Here is an 18642-nt window from a genome sequence, read left to right on the forward strand (position 1 = left end):
TAACTGGATTCCCTTGTGGATATTCCTATCTTTACAGGTCTTTACACTGTGGTCAGGCCTGTCCTGGTAGCATGGGCCTATCCCTATGCCACTTGGGAGCTGATATGGTTTGGCTCTGTGTTCCCACCCCAATCTCGTGTCCATTGTAATTACCAGTGTTGGGGGAGGGACCTGGTAGGAGATGACTGGATCATAGGGGTGGATTTCCCCCTTGCTGTTCTCATGATAGTGAGTGAATTCTCACCAGGCCTGATTGTTTAAAAGTGTGTAGCACTTCCTCCTTCTCTTTCTCTCCTGCTCTGCCATGGTAAAACATGCTTGCTTTCCCTTCGCTTTCAGCCATGATTATAAGTTTCCTGAAGCTTCCCAGCCATGCTTCCTGTACAGCCTGAGGAACTGTGAGTCAATTAAACCTCTTTTCTTCATAAATTACCCAGTCTCAGGTAGTTCTTTATAGCCGTGTGGGAACGGACTAATATAGCAGCCCTCAGGGAGGAAGCAGCAGTAATGGGGTTGGAATCTGGAAGCATTTTGGTAGGCATTATGGGGTAGTTGCTAAAAGTGCAGGCTCTGAAGCCAGGCCACCTGTGTTCACATTCTTGCTTTCCTGCTTACTAGCTGAGTAATCTTGGGCAAGTTGCTTAGCCTGTCTGTATCTTTGTCTTCTTATCTGTAAGGTGGAGACGATAATAATCGTACCTGGCTGTTCTGAGTATCAAATGAGTTAATCACATAAAACACTTAGAATAGTGTATCGCACATGGTAAGAACCCAAAAAGTGTTGTCTACTATTATTATTCACATCAAGGCTTCTTTCTTTTCTTAGTGAAGCAAGAACTGGTCAAAGTCCTGCTTCTGCCGCTTTGGGGCTATGTACTCTTAGAGCAACCCACATATTACAGCTTCCCTGCCATTCCCACCATGAACAGCCACAACTAAAGCTGGGCCTCAGTTTCCCCAAGATAGTTAGGAAGGTTAAATGGGTTAATGGGCATGTAAGTACCTGAAAATGAATAATAGTATGTTTTCCTTCTCATTCTTTATGATCAAGAACAGATCTCTGGGTGATATTTGACACCTCTTTTTTCTCTCATATCTTTTTCTTTCCTTCACTCTTTGACTCCCTTCCTTCTTCTCTGACTTTCAACTCTTGTTCTTTTCCTACTTAATCTCTTATAACTATTTTGCCAAATTATGTCAAGCATGAGAAAAAACAAGGGCCTGAATAACCCTTTAAAAACATTGTTGAGTTTCCATCTCTCAGGTCCTCCTTTGGTGAGTGTAGAGTGGCTGAAAGGAGAAGCCCAGTAGGCCTTCTCTTTCTGGGCCCGGGTAGCCTAGGCCAGGGGCAGTGAGGACCCAGTGTAGGGATCCTATTTCCCCTCTGCTCATTAGCCACTCATCCTGCTCAGCCTGGCTTGCTAACTACTACCTCAGGGGCTTCCATGAACCTCCCTATGGTCTAGAGCTATTACATCTATCATATTACAGCTTTCCTCCATCCTCGCCATGCATGACTGCAACTGACATCAGCATTTGAAAAGAATAGCCATTCTCTTCCCTCCTGTATCAGTTAGCTTATGGTGCATAACAAGTCACCCTAAAATTTAGTGGCTTGAAACAACAAGCTATTACTTAGCTTAAAGAGTTGGCAATTTGGGGTAGGCTCAGCTGGGTGGGTCTACTGTTGCCTCAGTTGGAATTACTCATGTACCTACAGTCAGCTGCCACCCAGAAACATGGTTCTGCTTCTGCAGATTGACTGGCTATAAGCTAGGATAAGGGGGGAAACTGCACCATATGTTTCTCATCATCTATCAGGCTAGCCCAGGCTTCTGCATATGGAGGTGGTGGCAGGGGCTTTAGAAGTAATTGAAGGAAATCTCTAATATACGTTTTTCAAGTCTCTGCTTCTGTCACAACTACTATTGTTCCTTTGGCCAGAGCAAATCACATGACCAAGCTCAGGGTCAGTATGAGAGGGGACTATCCAAAGGCTGGATACAGAGAGGTATGAAAAAATTGAGGGCCACTACTCTAACAATCTACCGCACCTCCTGAGAATGCAGGACGTGACAACTAATTTCAAAGTCCCTGTCACATATTTTTTCCCCAATAAAGCCTAAGGCCCTCATGAAAATAGGGACATCTGGTGAAATATCTCAGAATTCACAAATTAGATATGAACACTGGTTCTTCAAAATACGTTAGCCCTCTGTCAGATTGCCTTCAAATATAAGTGTATCCTTCTTTAAGAAAATCCAGGCTCTGAAAACAACTACATTAGCAGTGGCTCTTAACTCATTTTTTTTTTTCTGGAGATGGGAAGGTAGTCACAAACTCCTTTCAGAATCTGATGAAAGCTTAGTACCTGCTTCTCAGAGAAATTCACATTTATGCATAGACACAGAATGTTGCTTATAATTTCATGGGATTCACAGATTCCCTGAAGCCAAACTCCAATTTAAGGAACTTTTCATCAGAGGGGGAATATATACTTTTATAAAAGAATTCCTCTGAATCCAAAAGGATTTGCCATAGGCTTGCTTATTGAAAGGAAATTGATTCATAAACTACACTGCCTCAGGTTTATCTAGAACACTTCCAAAAACATTAGTTTGGTTAGCTTGCTCTTCAATTAGGAAAAATGTAGTTTCCGCTTGACTTTTCAGGAATTGCATTGATTAAAGTCCAGATGGGCTCCTTTAGATCTACTTCAGTGCCTGTTCAGGCTGATTCTTACAGACATTACATACATCATGTACCAACGCCAGAGAATGTGGCTAAGGCAAGTGAAAATATATAAGCCATTAAGAACATTTGTGGGTAGATTGGCTATTGGTTTAAGCCATTCTTTCATAAGCATTTTTTAAAAAAACTAAGTTCCAAAGTCTAAGGGCTTTATTATATCATTTAAGGATGCTTTTGGTTGCAAGTAACAGATGACCCAACTAAAGTTGGCTTAAACAATTAGATAAGCAGGCTCTAGGGCAGAGTTAGTGGCTCAATGACGTAGTGGCTCTAATTCCACTTCTCAGATCTTCTCTTTGATTTCCCTCTTGGTTCCAAGAGGACTGTGGCAATTCTGGGTGTTACACACAGGTGACAATTTCCAGAGGCAGAAGAAAAAAAGAAACCTTTTCATGAGCAAGGGAAACCTTCCCAGAGACCTCCATTGGCTATTCTCTAGGTCTCAGAATTGTCTAACATAACAATATCTAAACTAGTCATTTGTCTGGCCAGACGTGGTGGCTCACGCCTGTAATCCCAGCAGTTTGGGAGGCTGAAGCAGGTGGATCACCTGAGGTCAGGAGGTCGAGACCAGCCTGGCCAGCATGGTGAAACCCCATCTCTATTAAAAAATACAAAAAATTAGTCAGGCGTGGTGGCACATGCCTGTAATCTCAGCTACTTGGGAGGCTGAGGCAGAAGAATTGCTTGAACCTGGGAGGCGGGAGGTTGCAGTGAGCCACGATCGCGCCATTGCACTCCAGCCTGGGTGACAAGCGTGAAACTCCGTCTCAAAAAATAAATAAATAAATAAAAATAAAAATAAAAGCAAACAAAAAAATAAACTAGTCATTTGCAAGGGAAAGGCTAACACCCTGATTGGCTTTGACCAAAAAGTATTTCCTCCCTGGTTCTGGGGAGAGGTGTGGCCTCCCCTGAAGGACATGGCTTCTACTTGAAGGGTAAACAAAAATCAGTGTGTTCTTGGCAAAAAGAAGAGGATAGAATGGTCATTGGCTGGATGATCCACAGTGTCTGTCACAGTGCTGTTTAACTTAGTGCTCATTTTGAATGGGCAACCTGATCTTTTATGGAGCAAGAGAGAAGGAAAAGCTTTTGCTAACATAAGTCATGGGAGAAGTGACTTCTGAAATATCACAAAGGCTGATTCCCGAACAGTTGGGAAAGAAGCCGATGGTCAACATAAAGGGGAAAATAAAGAATAACAGCCCAAGGATGAGGGAGTTGAGCAAAACACAGTGTGCCGAAGAGGGCACTAACATAAGTTGGTGGCAGGAGGTGAATGTAGTGCAGAAAATAGAGTAAGAATGAGGCATAAGGATGAAATAGGAGCATGATTACAGAGGAGGAGAATGGCAAGTGCATCACACATACTCAGCAAGATGGCAAAAGAGAGACTTTGAAGGGGAGTGGGATGCAGGGAGGGGCAATAAAATGAGGCCAAAATATTGAGCTGCTCATCTGTGCTTGGCGTGTGCTGGTTACTTAGAGTAGGTGCTGAGCTGCTCTGCTTGCATCCCATGGTCCTTTCAGAATGCTTTGGCCCACTTCCAACTGCAGGTGATGGTGCCTGCATGCCTCAGGGCTCATTTCTGCCCCCTCCTACCTGCTAGACAGTGTGAAGGTTGAGGAATTAACACCCTCCTGGAGTAGCCCTCAACTAATGACTCTTAGGAATTGGGATGTAAATACCCCAGTTCCCTCAACTCTTGTTTGAGGTAATTCTGAGTTAGAGGGTTTGACGCTGTTTCCCAGCGTTTTCCTGCAGGATGAAATCAGTTGCCCACTGTGGTAGCCAGCTTACCAATGCCCCCTTTATCGGCTGTCTCCCTTCTCTGCTTCGCTTCTCCCACTTTCCTACCAGTCTGCTCTGCACCTCCCAAATAAACTAGTTGCATCTGAAGCCTGTTCTCATGATCTGCCTTATACCCAGTTACCACAACAACCCTAAGGGTAGTAGGTATTATCAGCTCCAATGGATAGGTAAGGTAACAGACTCAGGCAGGTCAAGGGACCTTCTCAAGCTCATTCAGTTGGTAAGTGGCAGAGCTCAGATTGAAATCCAGGTCTGTCTGGCAAAAGCCCATTCTCTTTCCCTAATAACAATTTGTATCTTGGTAATATTGAACAAGACGCTAAAGCAAAGACTGGAGGGCCTGGATGAAGCTAAGAACTGTGGGACTGCTGTGCCACATGTCCACAACCTGTTCTAGGCAGCAGCTGGTTGCTTTAGGATTTACATCTATCAGGCATTTTCAGACCAAAGTTCAAGAAGCCGAGGCAACATGTCTGCTTGTAAGCATGGTGAGATGAGACAGACCAAAGACTGTAGTCACCCACAGTGTCAGAGGACCCATAGAAGAACATGGACCCTGATTTCAAATTACAATCTGAACCAGAACTAAGATGAGAACTCAGGGTCTGACAGACCATTGCCTATAGCTTGGACTACATGGAAGAGCTTTCCAGGCAAGAATGTGACCAGTGAAATATATCATACATGGTTGACCATTGAGGCAGTTTGATGGATGGGTTAGAAGATGGGTTTTGGAGTCAGACAAATCTAGATTAGAATCTTATTCCATCACTTCCTAAATTTCCGTTGTTCTGGCAGCTCCCCACCTCCGGAACTTAGATGTCTCTGTTTCTTTCCTAAAGGCATTCACTGACATCACTGGAGACTGCTCAGCCACAAGTAGGTACAATTCAGAATCATTGGGTGGGTTAACACCCCTGGGGGGACTCTCAACTAATGAGGAATGGGAGTCAGTGGATACATGCTGCAGCCTCTCCATATTCCAGTGAGATGATTCTGGAAGTTTTTTTTATTCCAAAAAATTTTGATTTCTCAAAGGATCCCCAGCAGAATTGAGCCTCAGTTGCCCAGAGCTCTAACCCACTCATTAATGCACTTATTCATTGGTTTTTGTCCCATCCCTATGTCACTATTACCAAGTTGCTTAATTTTCTTAAGCCTATGAAATTCAAATCACGCCATCATCACAGAGTTGCTGTGAGGATGGAAAGAGCTCCTATGTGTAGAGTGGTCTGTACATAATAAGCATTCAAATAAGAACATGGTTATTATTGATTCCTTGTTTTCAGCGGTTAAGCTCCATCTCTGCAGTCCCAGTTCTTCCACTAGGTGACAGAATATCAACAGTCATCATCCATGGACGGCATGTCTCTTAGAGTAAGTAAAATAAGTAAATTAGAGACTCTGAGGGACCATGGCCAGTGTGACATGAGAAGGGCAAGCCTATGATTAAAAACCAACCCAAATAAAGAAAGTGGTGCCCTGAAATTCCAGCCTCAGTCAGATCATTGTCTGATTTACGGTTTTGAAAGGTAGAGACTATTGGATGAATTCCCAAAGCAACATGGGGAACCTGTATGAGAGAAGCAGGTGGAGTCTGTTTACAAAAAATTACTGGGTGCCATTTTCCCATGCCTGGGGTAATCCCAAGTCATGGGAGATGGTGGGGGAATGGCAAAGAGCCAAGAAAAACCCAAACAATCACACAAACAAAGTAGAACTTGGAAAGGGTCAGTGTGATCCTGTGGTCAGTTTTGGGGCAAAAACCTTACAGGATTATTTGTTATTCCTTTTGGTAAGATGTTTGTGTCACTGGACAAATCATACTAGCTAAGGATTCATCAAGTCTCCGGTTAAAGAGTGGGAAGGATGGACCTTTATCCACTGGCTTCCATCCCTCCTTGGGTTAAGGTTTACCCTGGGGTATTAACTTCACCATACATGCAAGGAGTTAAGATGCAGGCATTTAAGGCAGGAAGCTATTGGCATGTTAGAAACTGTCTACCACACCTGCTGATGAATTAGGTGGGAAGATGAGATATGGGTTGGGGGCATCAACAATGACTGCTACAGCAGTGCTTTTCAGAATTTAGGGTATATACAAATTACCTGAAGATCCTGTTAGGTTGTGGATTCTGATTCTATAGATTTTGGGTGGTGACTAAGATTCTGCCCTTATAACAAGCTCCCAGATGGTGGTGATGCTGCTGGTCCATGGACCATATTTTGAGAAGCAAGGGCTAAACTATTCTTTAAACCAGTCTTGCTATTTATTTTATCATCCCATATCATTGTTAACCCAAACAACACTGCAGGTACTAGGACCCCTGAGCTTTGGTCTTTCCCTCTCTGGACTTTCAAAATGGGGGGCTTGGCTTAGGTGAGCTATTCCTAATTGGGATAGTGGATGTTGGGAAGATAGGAGAGAGGAATTTTTAAAATGGCATTTCAATATTTAGAAAACACCAAGATTTTTTTTAAGCTACAAAAAAGTAAAGTAGGAACAGATCTTCTGAGCTGGCCAAGATTCACAGAGGGCAACTCTAGTTTCACATCTCCTGGTTTCCTGAAGGTGACCTAGAGATTTTCATTTTTACATAAAGGAAGGTATTGGTTCTAAAAGGTTGAGAAAGACTGGATTCGAAGATCCATAAGACCTCATTCAGGTCTAATATCTTTACACTGCATTTTATATAACCTATTATATTGTTATATCAAATTGCTAACTAATGTCTGTCTTCCCCGTTGGCCTAGAAGCTTCTCTAAACAGGGATTCATCTGCATCTCTATCACCCACTATAGTGCCTGGCACATAGTAGATGCTTAGTAAATCCTTGAATGTGTGCATGAGTCTATGGATTTCTTAGCTCTAAAAAAATTGCGATGCTACACACGAGGTTGAGCTACACTCTGCCTTTTCAAAAATGTCTTTCAAGATATTTTTTGATCTATATGGTACTAACCCCTTTGAGGTTTTATTGTAATGGAATTCTAGCCATATACAACTCTATGTCCAGAATTTAATAACCCTATTAATTAATGAGAGCTGCTCCAGGGCAAGTACCATTTAGTGACACCTAAATGACTATTCTTTGGCAGAGGAAATGGTTGAAAATGGTGCTTTAGGCTGGGCGCGGTGGCTCACCCCTGTAATCCCAGCACTTTGGGAGGCCAAGGTGGGTGGATTGCCTGAGCTCAGGAGCTTGAGACCAGCCTGGGCAATATGGTGAAACCCCATCTCTATAAAAAATACAAAAATTAGCTGGGCGTGGTGGTGCACGCCTGTAGTCCCAGCTACCTGGGGGGCTGAGGTAGGAGGATCACTGGAGTCCAGGAGGTTGAGGCTGCAGTGAGCCAAGATTGTGCCACTGCACTCCAGCCTGGGTGACAGAGTGGGACCCTGTCTCAAAAAATAAATAAATAAGGAAGGAAAGAAAGGAAAAAGAAAGAAAATGGTGCCTTGGAGTAAACAACATCTGCCCTGGTTTGCCATGGAAGAGGAGTCTGTGGGGTACATTTGGATAGGCTTTGCCTGATTGAGCTTGCCAGGGAGAGGCGGAGGCACCACTAATTACATGTCTTGCATTATGGGTTGGAAGTAGATACACAGAGCAAATGCTCTGGCCCACAAAGCCCCAAAATGCAATGAAAGCAACGTAGACTTCAAGTTCATTTTCAAAATTCCCAGCAATGCAGAGCAGAGCCAGCTATATGATTTTTCCTCTTGTTTTCACGTGGCACTTAAGGCACAAAAGAATAAACCAACTGAAAATCTGAGAATCAACTTGCAAATCCAGAAAAAAAAGTGGCAAAAAATTATAGAAAGTGACTATGTTAACATGTAATTTTTATTAATTAGTAACTCTCTTAAGCCCTTGCTGTCCTTGAACTAGGTCAGCACCATTGCTTTGCTTGACTTTATACAAACTTGATTACACTCAGTTAAAAATTGCTCTTCTCCAGGTAGGTCTCAGTTATATGACAGCCAAAGGGATCTTCCTAAAGGGAACTTGGGAGGCTGAGGCAGGAGAATCACCTGAGCCTGGGAGGTCAAGGCTGCAGTAAGCTGTGATCACACCACTGCATTCCAGCCTGGGTGACAGAGTGAGACTCTGTCTCAAATAAGAATAATAGTAATAATAATAATAGAAAGAAAGGAAGAAAAGTGGTAGAAGCAGCAGGCACAATGAGAAACCCAAATGGGCAGTGAATGGGATAAGTGAGCAGCCCTGCCTTGAGGTTCAAAAGAGAAACTCTATAATTACAGAATGGGGAGGCCAGCTTAGCAGCAGCCCATAAAAGTAAAAGCTAAAAGGGTTCAGACAATCTTAAGAAACCAACAATGAAATGCAGGTGCCCAATGGCTAAATATCTGTGGCAGAAGTAGTTGGACTACATTTCCCAGCCTCCCTAGCAGTTGGATGTGGCCATGTGACTGAGTTCTGGCCAACAGAATGTGAGCAGAAGTGAGGTCCTCTATTTCCAGATCTGGTCCATAAATATTGTCCACACATGCTCCTGTATATTTTTTCCCTTTTTATCTTTGTTGTTGTTGTTGAGACAGAGTCTTGCTCTGTCACCCAGGCTGGAGTGCAGTGGCACAATCTTGGCTCACTGCAATCTCCACCTCCCCAGTTCAAGCGATTCTCCTGCCTCAGCCTCCAAAGTAGCTGTGATTACAGGTGCACACTACCACCCCGACTAATTTTTGTATTTTTAGTAGAGACGGGGTTTCACCATATTGGCCAGGCTGGTCTTGAACTCATGGCCTCAAGTGATCCACCCGCCTTGGCTTCCCAAAGTGCTGGGATTACAGGCATGAGCCACCTCACCTGGCTCTCCCTTTCTATCTTGACACAAATAAAACAGGCGACTTGGGAAGTTGTGTGTTGGATATAACAGAGCCACAAGATGGAAGAGGCCTGAGTCACTGAGTCACTGCTTGGAGTAGAGCTGCTTGACAATCAGAAGTTTATGTGAGAGAGAAATAAACCTTTATTAAGGTGTTGAGATATTGCGGTTTATCTGTTTCATTATTTTAATTAAATATATAGTCATTGGCTGTATTAATAGAGGGATTGTAGGAAGAGCAAAGGAGGGTGCAGTTTTGCTATTCTGTAGGGGGGATTTGGTCAAACATGCACATAAATGAAAGACAAGAGTGATAAGGAAGTGGGAAATGATCTACTGGGGAGTATAAAAGCAAGGGGCTTCAGCCTAAAGAAAACTTTGGGGTAGAATAATAAGGGCATATAATATCTATCTTTAAAGTTTTAGAAGTATGTCACAAGGAAGAAGGTTTAGAGTTATGCTGAGGCATTCCAGAGAGCAGTGCTAGGAGCAAGATTTGGGCTCAATATAAAGAACTTTCCAGCTGGGCGTGGTGGCTCATGCCTGTAATCTCAGCACTTTGGGAGGCCAAGGCGGGAGGATCATTGGAGGTCAAGAGTTCACAACCAGTCTGACCAACATGGTGAAACCCCCTCTCTACCAAAAATACAAAAACATTAGCCAGGCGTGGTGGCGCATCCCTATAGTCCCAGCTACTCGGGAGGCTGAGGCAGGAGAATCACTTGAACCTGGGAGGCGGAGGTTGCAGTGAGCCGAGATTGCACCACTGCACTCCAGCCTAGGCAATGGAGTGAGACTCCATCTCAGATTAAAAAAAAAAAAAAAGAAAAAAAAAAAAAGAATTTTCCAATAATTAGCACTTCCCCAAAGTGAACTGGCCTTTCTTAAAGCCTTCTTCTGTTGATTAACCATTCAGCATCCATTTACCCCTTCTTCTCTGACTACAGAACCCCAATTTTGTTGAAGTATTGTCCTCATGTGATTATGGGAGAGGGAACTCCATGCCCAGTTCTAGGGATGGATCCTGATTAGTCCAAGCCATTCAGCACATGGCATTCTCTTAGTGGCTCTTGCTGGTCCAAAGGTTGGTACATACCCTAAGCCAACCCAATCAGACTTAAAGGAAGGTCTTGTATTTCATGGTTAGAGAGAGGGTTTCCTCCTTTCCTGCTGGACATTCATCAGAACTTATTAGTCTTAACTGTCACTGACAGCCATCTTGTGGCCATGAGGGAAACCAGCTTTAGGATGAAACCAGCACTGAGGATGGCAGAGCAGAGAGATGAAAAGGACCTGTCCATTAAGCTGCTGATCATCCTGAGCCTGAAGGCTCTTCTACCCTTCGATTTCACTTTGAGTTGGAGTTTCCATTATTTCTAGTTTGAAACATCCTAACTGATACATGGATCCTAAAGAGGTTGAGGAATACAGGTTGAATATTGCCTTGTTATCAGAACTGCTGGAGGGTTATTCTACTCTGGGTAAGTAGGCGGGCCTCTCAGGGTACATCCAACTCTGAGACTCATAAACTCTGGTAAAGGACTTACAGCTAACTTCATTTAAATTAAAACATAGGCTTCCTTACAAGTGTCTGGAAATCCATTTTGTTACAATCATGTGTTGGATTTTGGCAATTACACGTCTGACCTACTCCCTTCCTGCCTCCATTTCCCTTTGTAGGAAGTTTCCTGTAACAGAGACAATTCTTTGTCCACTGAAGATTTGAACTTCCAGAGTATAGATTTATTTATTTATTTATTTATTTAGAGACAGAGTCTTCCTCTGTCACCCAGACTAGAGTGCAGTGGCGCGATCTCGGCTCACTGCAACCTCCGCCTCCCAGGTTGAAGCAATTCTCCTGCGTCAGCCTCCCGAGTAGCTGGGATTACAGGTGCCCGCCACCATGCCCAGCTAATTTTTGTATCTTTAGTAGAGATGGGGTTTTGCCATCTTGGCAAGGCTGGTCTCTAACTCCTGACCTCATGATCCACCTGCCTTGGCCTCCCAAAGTGCTGGGATTATAGGCATGAGCCACCGCACCTGGCCACAGAGTGTAAAATTATTGATGGAAGCAGCTGCTTACTAGGAATTACATTTCCTAAGTCTCCTTACATGTAGTTGAGGCCAGAGACGTGTTCTCCCCAGTGGAACGGTAGCAATAGTGATATATATCACATCTGGGTCAAGAAAATTGAGCAGTGAGTGTAACTTCACTGTCTTTGTTCTTTCTCCAGTTGAATACAAAGGACTCTAAAGCCCAAGAGGAGTGTGGAGCCACAATATGGAAGCAATCTGGGTAGTGAATACTCATGTTGAAGGTTGACCACCAACCAGAAATACTTGTGTGTGTTGTACAGTTACATGACTGAGGAATGCACTTTCATTGTGTGAAGCTGTTAAACTTTGGGGTTCGTTTGTTGCTGCAGTTAGCATTGCCCTAACTGATACACCTCCATTGTGCGTGGTCTCAGTAGGAGGGCCATAGCCATCTCGGCCACCTGCTCATGCTCTCATTACAGAAGCTGAAGGGGTCCAGCCTGGTTCAGCTGCTCCCTGGTTCAGCCTACATTTAAATAGGCAATTAGACACTTGCTCCTGGGATACTGAGTCTCAAATAAGGGACACAAAGATGCAGGGAAAGTTAAGAATCAGACATATAACAGTGGTAACAGAAACTTGAGGAAAATATGGTGCTTATGGCAATTGAGCTTTGGCTGACGTTTCTACTACTTCGGGAGCACACTTGGGTCCTGCTGGTTGTCCAAGCATTGTCCTCCAGCTTCTCATTGATTCTGTTAGCTCCTGATAGCCAGCTAATTAATTCCCCCTTTGCTTAAAATAATCAGATTTCTTTTCTTGCTTGTAATCACTTGGGGGTGCATAATAAGTGAAGGCTTTCCCTTACAAAATTCTGTATTTATCTCAGCATTTAACTCTGCCCTACCATCTTAGATTCATGATCTAACAGCAGTTGAGGCTGGCACCTCTCAATTTCCTCCTTTCATTGACTGCCTATCCAGATAATCAAGTCATTATTTATTTTTTTCCTTTTGTTGACAGTTTGGTCTCTGTCCCAGCTTTCAGCAATTATTTTCCTCTCTTGCCTTACTTACAGATTGTCCTCACCTATGCATTTTTATGACATTTCTACTTGTTAACCATTTCTAGTACTGAGTTGTACCATCCAATTAGCAATCTGTAACATTTTTCTGATGGTAGACGGGCATAGTTGGCAGAGAAAGCACTGAACCCATTGTCCTAGACACCTGTTTCTGTAACTTACAAGATTTGTGACCTTGGGCAAATCATTGAACTTGTCTGTCCTGGAGACTTGTTTTGCAAAGTATTAGAATAAAAGACTATACAAAAATCTCAGGATCAGTTACAATGACAACAGTTAATTAAAAGCCAAATAGCTAGAGAAATACAGTTGGAGAGAAGGTAGGAAAGTATGAAGGCAGGAAATCTACGACCTTGCCTGCGAAGTCAGGAGGTGAGAGGTAGGAATCAAGGAGGGACTATTCATTGGTACATGCACGCTGCCATCAGCTGATGGGAACTATACAATTATGTTTTTCTTTTTCACCTGACTTTATACTTTTGGTTCATCCTTAAATACCACTCCTGAAGAGAATCCAAAATGAGCAGTGGCCCCGCTTCAACATTTTATCCACTCCTTACACATAGTGAATACAAGACAAATTTGATACCCCACAGCTATCTTTTACATCATTCAATTTAATTTCTCAATTACAAATTCTTTTGCAACATCACTGATTAGCTGTTCATATTTGGAACTGAACTGCATTAAAAACTCCACCTCTGCCTCCCAAGGTGTACTGGGGACAAGATTTGGTTGCTTCTAACACTGGGACTCAGTTTCCTCATCTGCAAAATGGGGTAGCTAAACTGAAGCCCCCAGGGCTCAGTGTCGGGTCCCAGTGCACTGTGGTGCTGGAACACAACCTTGTGACTCCTGAACATCTGTTTCAACTCTGCATGGAGTTAGCTCAGCCTCCTCTGCCTTGTGTTTTAGATGAGCCATCTATGCAGATGTTTTGCACACTGGGTACATGATTTCAACAACTTGACCACAGACAGGGCTTCCTTCATGACTTCCCATGCGTTGAGGCCTCTCTTTGTCATCCACTGTCCAGCCTGCCTTTGTCTTCTCACTGTTCTTTCTCTTCATCTACCTCATGTACACGTCTGCCCTTTCCCTTTACTTCCTCAAAGCAAAGGATGAACTACCTGGAGTTTTTCCTCTTGTTGAATACCTTCTCTTCCCTTCACTGGGGCGGAGATTGTTGTCATGGTAACCTACAGCCAAAGGTTCTAAGGTCGACACTAAATCCAGCCAAATGGACTCATATACATGGCTGCAGAAGGTCAGGACAGAATGTTTCTCCAAAACTGAAGATTTGCTAATAAAAAAACACAGTATTTAGCTGCTCTGACAACTTTTCATAAAATTTTCCCTCTTTTCTTTAGGAGTCACTTGACAAATAAGAGAGGACGGGGGCCAATTTAGTTCAATTTGCTAATCTTTTTGAATGTTTTTATAGATAGATACATTCATCTCAGACCATCTTTTGCCTTTGAAAAAATTATCTTCTACTGTAAAGCTATTCTCTTGAACTTTACCCAAGAGGAAAAAAGAAATGCAGGAAACATGAGCTTAAATAACTAATAATATTCAGATAATATTCATCAGATATTATTCAAATAAATATTTCGAGCAGTATCCTCTCCCAGCCACACCTATATACACATACCTACACCCTTTTCTAACTACCTCCCGTATAACCAGATGAAACTTGAAGAAAAAAAAGTAATGACTCCACAGAGTTTGGAAAATGCTGGGCTAGCTCTGTCTTTCTGGTTATTCCACATAGGTCCAAGGCCAAGTATAGAAGCAGTTGGTTAAGGACAATATGGTACCATGGGGAGTTGGAGGGTTAGAGAATGCCTGAGCCAGGCAAATTCTTTTCAAGTGGAGCTTACAATAATTGAAAATAAGGAGGCTTAGAATGTAGGAATTCCAGCACTTTAGGTGGCATCATGAAACATTAGGAGCACCCGGGGCCCCAAGATTCAGGCGAGCTGTCCGTTTGAGGCTTGGAATAAAAGGCGTGTTGCTAACTGTGACAAAGCTGAAAGGATCCACGCACAGCCTAGGAGCAGAAAGGATCTGCTCCTAGTCTGTCAGACTGTATTTGTGTCTGTCTGAACTGTTCTGAAAAGATCCTCCTTTCCTGAATCACTAAGACCCCCAGACAATAGAGGAATGGAGTGGCAACGCTCCCTGTGCTAAGCAACAGATTGGAGATGTGGGAGTGGGAGTGGGAGCTTTTATCTTGGCTCTGTTACTCACAGCCACCACTGAACCCAAGGCTAATGGCCTCAGCTTCCTTGGCTACTCGGGTGGAGGTGGTCCAAGACGGTAAGTCACAATGCGATACGCTGCCCCCTCCACTTTAAGCTACTATCATTTCACACTGGGGTTTTAGCAGCAGCCTTTCAATTGGTCTCCTTGCTTCCACTCTTACCTCCCTATAGCCTACTGTCTACCCACACCAAAGCCAGAGTGATCCTCACAAAATACAAGTCAAATTTTGTCCCTCCTCTGTTCAAACCCCTCCGATGGCTTCCTAGTATTCTTACTATAACTTACAAGGTCCTACACAATCTGCCCCACACCCCCATTACTTCTCTAACCTCATGAACAATAGTTCACCTTCTCCCTCTGTTACTTTGTTCCAAACATACTGGCATTCTTACTTGAACTTTCAATTCATGCTTCAGAGCTTCTGCAATTGCTGTTTCCTCTGCCTTGAATGGTCTTTCAGCAGCTACCTGCATTACTTGTTGCTTCACCTACTTCAGATCTTTTCTCAGAGGCCGTCTTCCAAATGAGGCCTTCCCTTATCACCTTATTTAAAATTCTACCTGAGTGATGTCACCAACATGGTGGAATAGGAAGCTCCTAACTCTCCCTCCACCAGTGGACACACCAAATAAACATCTATCCACGGATCAATTCCCTCTGAGAGAAAGTCAGAGACTGGTCAAGAGACTCCTGCCCACCAGGCAACTGAGAAAACATTCACCTCAAATGATACGCTTGGGTATGGACACCACCTCAGGCACTGTGCCAAAAAATTGGGAAAGGAATCCCCAACACCCAGTTTCTTCCTGTGGAGAGGAGGATCTGGAGCTCACATATAGGGCCCAAACCCTAAGTTTCCCCATGGTTTGACTCTTAATTCACCATGAGGGGGATTAGACACACTCATGTCCCCTAGACCATAACAAAAAAAAGTGGTGAGTTTATAATGGTGCACGAGCACTTCCAGGGCCTTCATCCCCCTGGGGACAGTGTAAAGAAGGGGCTTAAAAAAACACAGCCATCTGTTTGGGTTTGAAAAACATCCCTCCGGCAGCTGCCTGGCAGCCTGGCTTCTAACTTGAATCAGGAAGTTAAAGAGACAGTCAAGTATTAACCTGCTGCCAGCCTTGGAAGAGTTTGCACTCACATCAAGCACCCCAACTCTACAACGTCTACCTAAGAGATTGCATACTAAATCTCCTAGCTCTGGGAACAGAAGGAACTAGCATACATGTGTCTCTCTAGACTGCAGGAAGAGGAGCAGTGGCTTTATGCCAGCCTGCAAGCTTTTTAAGGGATTCCATCCCCCCTAGGATCAATACTGAGAAGGGGCCTGTTTCTCTCCAGAAGGGGTTTATAAAGCATCCCTCCAGTAGCTAACTGGTGGTCTGACTTCTAACTAACTTACACTGGGGAGTTAAAGGGACAGTCAATAACCCACCACCAGCCTAGGAGGAATTTGCACTCATAATAAAAGCCCCAACTCTTACCTGCATTTATAATAAATCTCCTAGCTCTGAGAGCAGAAAGGACCAGCATACATATTTATCTCTAGGTCACAGGAAAAAAAGCATTTTTAAACAGGTATGCAAGTACCTTCAGGGAATTTATCCCCCTGGAGTGATGCAGAGAAGGGGCCTCCAAAAACACAACTCCCTGTTTCTCCCCAGTAAGGGTTTATGACACACGTCAGGAGCCCCAGTTTTCAAACCTGCCTCCTGAAGGACTCTATCGTCAACTTAGTAGCTCTGGGAACAGAAGGGACTAGGCATATGCAGGTCTCCCTTGATCCAAGAACAAAGAGATGGTTTTAAAGGGCAATCCAAACATTCCCAGGGGCTACATCTCCTTGGAGCAGTGCAGGAAAGGAGCAGGAATGTGCAGCTCTCTCTTTCCAGAAGGAGCTTATGACACACACTTCCAGTGGCTACTTGATGAGCTGGTCTCCAATGAACTTGCATTGGGGAATTAACAAGGTAAACAAACAATAGCCCTTTGGTAGCCAGAGCCAGAGCTTCACACTTCATGGGACCTCCACCTGAATCACCTCAGAGATAAATCCAGGCCTATCTATTCTTTTTGGAAGGAATTTGGCTATGCACAGAATGTCATGACCTAGCTCTGGAAGTCAAGTGGGCTTTGTGATCCTGAGTGACCCAAGACCATAGAAGACAAAGAGGTGGAATATAATAAGTTCACACCCAGTAGCTAGTCCTCCAGGATGAGAAGGTGCAGGCTGAAAGTGAGTCCAAGTATTTACCACAGATCTTCTCCCTAGCTTAGTGCAGAGAGAGTTGGAGATAAACACTCACATCCAGCCTCATCATAAAGATAGAAAAAAATGGAACACTTCCAACACCCTAACCTTTCCAGTTACATTTAAATACCCTGGATCCTATCACACCAGTCTTGGGGTACTGACAAGACGTGGCACATCCTAAGCTCCAGGGGACCACCAAAAGCAGAGATGGTAGTCTGGACAAACACAAAAATTAGAGAGGTGTCTTAAAATTTCTGGCCAGATGGATTGGTGAAAACCTTCTCCTACGCAAGGCTAGTCTAACAAGACAGAGAGAAGTCAGTGGCTTATAAAATGCACAGAAACCAACACAGAGAATCAAGGAAAATGAAGAAACAGGGGGAATATATTCCAAACAAAAGAACAAGATAAATTTCCAGAAAGCAGCCTGAATGAAATGGAGTTCTGCGATTTACCCAATAGGGAATTCCAAGTAATGGTCATAAAGATGCTTAGAAAAGACAAGACAGCAACGTAAGAACAAGCTGGGAACTTCAATGAAGAGATAGAAAGTATAAAAAAGTACCAAACAGAAATCATAAATCTGAAGATGCTATGACTGAAGTGAAAAATTCAATAGAGGGGTTCTACAACAGAGTAGATCAAGCAGAAGAAAGGATCAGTGAACTTGAAGACAGGTCACTGGAAATCATCCAGTCTGAGGAGCAAAAAGAAAAAAGAATGAAAAAGAGTGACGATGGCTAAAGAGACCAATGGGACACCATCAAGTGGGGCAACTTATGCATTATCAGTGTACCAGAAGGAGAAGAAATGGAGAAAAGGACAGAAAACATATTCAAAGAAATAGTGCCAGAAAATTTCCCGTCTATGGAATGAATGAAAAGCCAGATCCAGGAAGCCTGTAGGACATCAAATAAGATGAATCCAAAGAGAGCCACACCACAACACATCATAGGCAGATTGTCCAATTTAAAGACAGAAAGTATTGAAAGCAGCAAGAGAAAAGTGAATTGTCATATATAGTAGAACCCCCATAAAGCCACAAGAAGACTTCTCAACAGAAACCTTGCAAGCCAGAAGGGAGTGGGATAATATATTCAAAATCCTAAAAGAAAAAGACTGTTAACCAAAAATATTATACCTAAGAATCCTGTCTTTCAAAAACAAAAGAGTGATAAAGATTTTCTCAGACAAATGAAAGCTGAGAGGATGTTTCACCACTAGACATGCATTACAAAAAATGCTAAAGGAGGTTCTTCAAGCTGAAGGAAGAGGACACTAATTAGTGACATAAAATTAGATGAAAGTATAAAACTCACTGGTAAAATAAGTACATTGTCAAACCTAAAACACTCTAATACTGTAATGGTGGTGTGTAAATCCATTGTATCTCTAGTATAAAGGTCAAAAGGCAAAACTATTAAAAACAACTAAAGTTACAATAATTTGCTAAGGGATACATACTATTAAAAGATGTAAACTGTGACATAAAAACATAAAATGTGGGAGGAGGGGGTGTAAAAGTAGAGAGTTTGTGTATGCAATCAAAATTATGCTATCAGAGTAAATTAATCC

General features: G+C 43.1%; 1 long non-coding RNA gene across 1 annotated transcript; it reads left to right on the plus strand.

Annotated features, from left to right (window-relative positions):
- Window positions 1–311: 311 nt before the first annotated feature.
- Window positions 312–12099, plus strand: LOC129025445 (uncharacterized). Its single transcript, XR_008497215.1, has 4 exons — window positions 312–398; window positions 5410–5446; window positions 5857–5944; window positions 11653–12099. It is a non-coding gene; the product is annotated as an uncharacterized LOC129025445 (long non-coding RNA).
- Window positions 12100–18642: the final 6543 nt, after the last annotated feature.

Source organism: Pongo pygmaeus, chromosome X, assembly GCF_028885625.2.
Source record: "Pongo pygmaeus isolate AG05252 chromosome X, NHGRI_mPonPyg2-v2.0_pri, whole genome shotgun sequence".
Lineage (NCBI taxonomy): Eukaryota > Metazoa > Chordata > Mammalia > Primates > Hominidae > Pongo > Pongo pygmaeus.